The following is a 4457-nucleotide window of genomic DNA, read 5'->3' as shown; positions in this document are numbered from 1 at the left end:
AGTATTTTTGTTATAACGCTGCTAAAATATATGCAACACTAACCTAGATGTAACTTCTTATGCCTATAAATCATCTAAGCTATAAAATTTAAACACATTTACTAAGTAAATGCAAACAAAGGTTGCAACCCAGTAAAATTCAATTTGGTAACATTTATTTCATGTGATGGATGTTGTTGTTTTCTTCAAAGTGAAACCACTCACAAAGGAACATGGTACTCACTGTTAAGATTCAAGTTCTTTTGCGGTCATCACGCCCATACATCTGTGTGCTCTGAGATCAGTCATTTTTTCCACCACTCTTCTCTGTTCCAACTACTGTGAAACCATAACATGATGTCATTTGGCCTCCACTTGGCAGAAATGCACCATTTACATAGTAATTCTGCCTCCATTTCTTTTTCACTTTAGCCCAAGATGAAGTGGAACTATTTGCGTGCAACAAATTCAAAACAAAAACACTATCGAATATGGGACAATTATTGGTTGTGAGGTTGCCATCAGATGGTCAAAAATATGCCTATGTACATATTTTTAAATTGCCATTGACATGAAATTCCAAAATTAAAAATTCTCATGGACCCTTGGGAATACGCTCAAGGATCCCCCAGAGAACAAAAGATCTTCGTTTAGGAAATTCTGAGCTGCTCTCTGTCTCCTCTCTCCTGTCTAGAAGGAGAATTCATTTATGCCATAAATAATTTAGGATAATGTTTGAGTCATGCTAACGTAGAGCTGACTGGAAGGAGGTAAGAAGCCATAGTTTCAAGTTTGCCTACAATGGAAAGTGACAAAGCTATTTTTTCTGAATATGCAGAATCGACAATGTTGGGGAGGGATGATTTTTATTTATGACTTGCTTTGGCGGCTGAGAAAAAAGGAGTCACAGTCATGGATGACTATTATTTTACTCTTTTTAAAGGGACAATCAATGACTAATGCTTATCTGGCATGTTATCATTTATAAAGGGCTTTCTCCAGCTTGATATCTCTCTCCCACCTTCAACCACACCCAGATGAAAAAATTTCTCCACGCAAGCGTCATGAATTAGGGAGCTGGTATTTAAACCAGGTGTCCTAACTTCAAACCTCCCTACTTTCTGCAATACCACGCCACTCTACATGCATTCTCTTCTGGACACAAATGGGAGAGAAGGCATCATATATTGTACATTATTCCTGAATTTCTCTCTCCAGAGGCAAGCGGCCTGAACTTTCACAAAAGTCATAACAAAATGTTAACGGCATGGGACTCTTATGTTCCATCTTTATCACTTACCAGCTCTGTGACGTTGGAAAAGTTATGTAAACCCTCCAAGTTGCAGTAGCCTCATCTGAAAAATAAGAAGGCATACCCTTTTCATGGGGCTATTTTAAAGATTAACCATGAAAATATATATTAAGAGGTTGGCACAATACCTGTGTGTGGCACTAATAATATGTAACGTACGGTGCTTACTCTTTGCCAGACACTCTTTAAATGCTTTACATATTAGCTCAATTAATCCTCATATAACAACACTTTGAGTTAGATATCATTTTCTTCCTATTTGGCAGATGGGGAAACTAAAGGACGGAGAGATTAAGCGAGTTGTCTAAGGTCACACATTTGGGAACTTTTGGAGGTGGAAATCTTAACCCGGACCTATGGACCCCAAATCCGTGTTCCAGAGTCCATGATTATTGCCAGGCTCTCCACTACCTCGCCATGTTTGCTGGCTCTTAGTATTGTAACCAGAGAAAGGGATTCCCTTTATTCAGTCTCCCATCCTGCCGTCTATCTCAATCTCCATGGCCACTTTTCAGATCTCTTTAAGCTCCTTCCTGAAACACTACAACATCACTCAAATCTTTTACACAATTACAGTCTTAGCTCCATCTAATCAATTGTCCACATTGTAGCCAGCACCATGTTTGGCATAAGCGTTTCTCCTCCTCATTACAACCTCTCTAAGGTTAATCATCACCCTCAAAGTATTGTCATGATAGGAGCCCTGTTTTCCTTTCCAGTCTCATCCCCTTCCACCTCCTTCCATTTGACATTCTAGGAATCCAGACTATTTGTAGTTTCCTGAATACGCCATTCACTTTTATCATACTCAGAAGCATTTTTTCCTATGAATCTGACCACATTTCTACGAATGGTTAAATTCTTCACATCCTTTAAAACTCATTTTAAGCATCTCTCTTTTACAAGAAGTCTTTCCTGATATCCTTACTTTATTCCTGAATTCTAGATGTGATTATATTCACATTTACAAAGCAGGAATGTATTCTAATTCTCAAAAAAGGCACCCCCAAATACTAATACTATCAATTGCTATGCAGAACTATGACATCATAGAGGGTTTTACATCAGAGTCACTTTGAGAAAATACTAAATAGCAACTGAGCTAAATATTATCACCAGATTTCCAGCTGAAACAATAGCAGTGTTGAGTGAATCCAGCCTTGGTTGTGTTCATGTAGCAAGAAATCTTTGTATACCACTTTGTGATCATCAAAGCTCAGAAGATGTTTTCCCAAGATCTTCCCACCTTTTGTTTATTCCTCCCACCCCTCATTCCCTTGTTATTAAGTTCATGTTTGTCAAGAAAAAAAAACCTGGCTTTTTTATATCTGATTTGTTTGCACTTGACTCATCAAAAATGTTTGTAAAGAGCCTTGATGTCCAAGAAGACTCTGGAGCCTCTTGGTAGGTCTTTAAGACATTTTCCCCCCCAAGAACTGAGAGACTGTTTCTGGGCAAATCAAGTAAACGGGAACTTCAAATAACTTAAGACTGTTAAAGGGATGAAAATATATGCATGAACATGCTGGCATGTGCTCTCATGTTCCTAAGTTATATATCCATGCACAAAGTTTTTGATTTCTCTCTGAATTTCAGGAAACAGGTTGTGGCACAGCTTGACCCAAGGAACCTATCTTAAACTATTACACAGTTCCCTAGGTCCTAATGGGATTCCTTCGTCCTTGATGTCACTAACATTCTGAAATCAGAAGGTACCATTTCCCAGAGAACAATTAATCTCAGAATTTCTTCCAGAATAGCCTTTGGCTTACTGCCACCTAAGGTAGAGCAGGGTCCTCCCCGCCAATTCACCTGGATTCTTGCTTCCTGGCTGTGCCAGGTAGTCTGGCCCAGCTTGTGGAAGAGCGAGCAAGCAAGCCTCAGAAAAGATAATGCAATCCATGTGTCCCAGCATAAATGTCTCTGTTTTTACCACATGGCCGTAAGTCATTTACTCAAAGGTTCCAAATTATATTTTAAAAGTTCAACAAATAGTTCATTGTACAACAGACTTGGGCACTTAATTAGAAACTGCAATGCTTTGCTCATTGTATGTAATATTAAATGGCCCTTTTCTTCCATTATCCAAACGTTGTAGGTAATTTATCATGTAAGATGTCCTGTGCAGTACACTATGAAAGTATTGCAGCTCCGTACAAGTTACACCATTATGGCCTCGTCTGAGAAAAGGGTTTTCGAGAACACTTCCTTAATAGTTCTTCTTGGTCGCTTACTCTAATCCTTACCAAACCACAGGATGTCCTAACTTTTACATTTACCACAACAGCCACAAAGCCCCCATCTAGTTACTAAACACTCTGGGAGGCTTCCTTTTTGGAATTCAGTTTCAGTTCTCTGCCTTTGCAAGTCACTAGAGGAAAATCGTCGTATTGTTTCAAAGCCAGAGAACAGAAACTGAATTCAGTCACCTCCTTGGATGTATTGACACCATGACATCCTGACTTATCACTGCTAAACCTATTACCCTCTTGCACCACTCAGTAACCCTCGGAGAAAGGAAGATACAGCCACATATTCCCTGCCTTTACATATCTGAATGAGAACTAGAAACTTACCTAATGCCAAACAGCTGGATATGTGAATACATCCTGATGTTTCCCTTTTTTATTCCATTTTCAGCCAGATGTTTGGCATCACAGAGACAACACCTAATGGTTCTAAAAAGAGTTTCAAAAATATTATGACTCTTCAGATTGGGGAGATGGGAAAACAGAGAACGAGTAAGATATAATTGAAATCTATACAATCATGAAGGATTTGAGTAAGTTGGCTCTAACTCATTCACGAGATCTCAGAATACTAGAAACATCCTTTGAAATTTGAGAGACTTTAAGCAACAAACAAAAGGACAAATGAGTTGAGAATAAACATATGGAACTCGTTACCCCAGAGGTAAGGAATGAAGATACACATACTAATTCAAAAATATTTATATATGTTCACAGACAATCAACAGAGTTGTTAAAGGCAACAAAAATATTTGGGTACACTGCAAAATTTTGAACATTGGTGCCACGGAGGACAATTCTGACTTTTAGTGCACATTCCTTGGAGTAACTGTTTGTATCCATATGCCAGGCTGGTTGAAATCCAGTTTGGCAATTGTTATTTGCATGGTAGCTGCTTATAATTACTTGTTGAATGA

General features: G+C 38.5%; 1 long non-coding RNA gene across 1 annotated transcript; it reads right to left on the bottom strand.

The window, feature by feature from the left end:
- Positions 1–231: 231 nt before the first annotated feature.
- LOC109273273 (uncharacterized) lies at positions 232–4208 on the bottom strand. The gene is made up of 3 exons (XR_002082960.1): positions 3868–4208; positions 1280–1334; positions 232–318 (listed from the first exon to the last, which is right to left on the bottom strand). It is a non-coding gene; the product is annotated as an uncharacterized LOC109273273 (long non-coding RNA).
- Positions 4209–4457: the final 249 nt, after the last annotated feature.

The sequence above is a fragment of the Panthera pardus genome, unplaced genomic scaffold (genome assembly GCF_024362965.1).
Source record: "Panthera pardus isolate Hobbes unplaced genomic scaffold, ASM2436296v1 HiC_scaffold_7, whole genome shotgun sequence".
NCBI classification, from domain to species: domain Eukaryota; kingdom Metazoa; phylum Chordata; class Mammalia; order Carnivora; family Felidae; genus Panthera; species Panthera pardus.
This window is presented reverse-complemented; position numbering and strand designations above follow the sequence as displayed.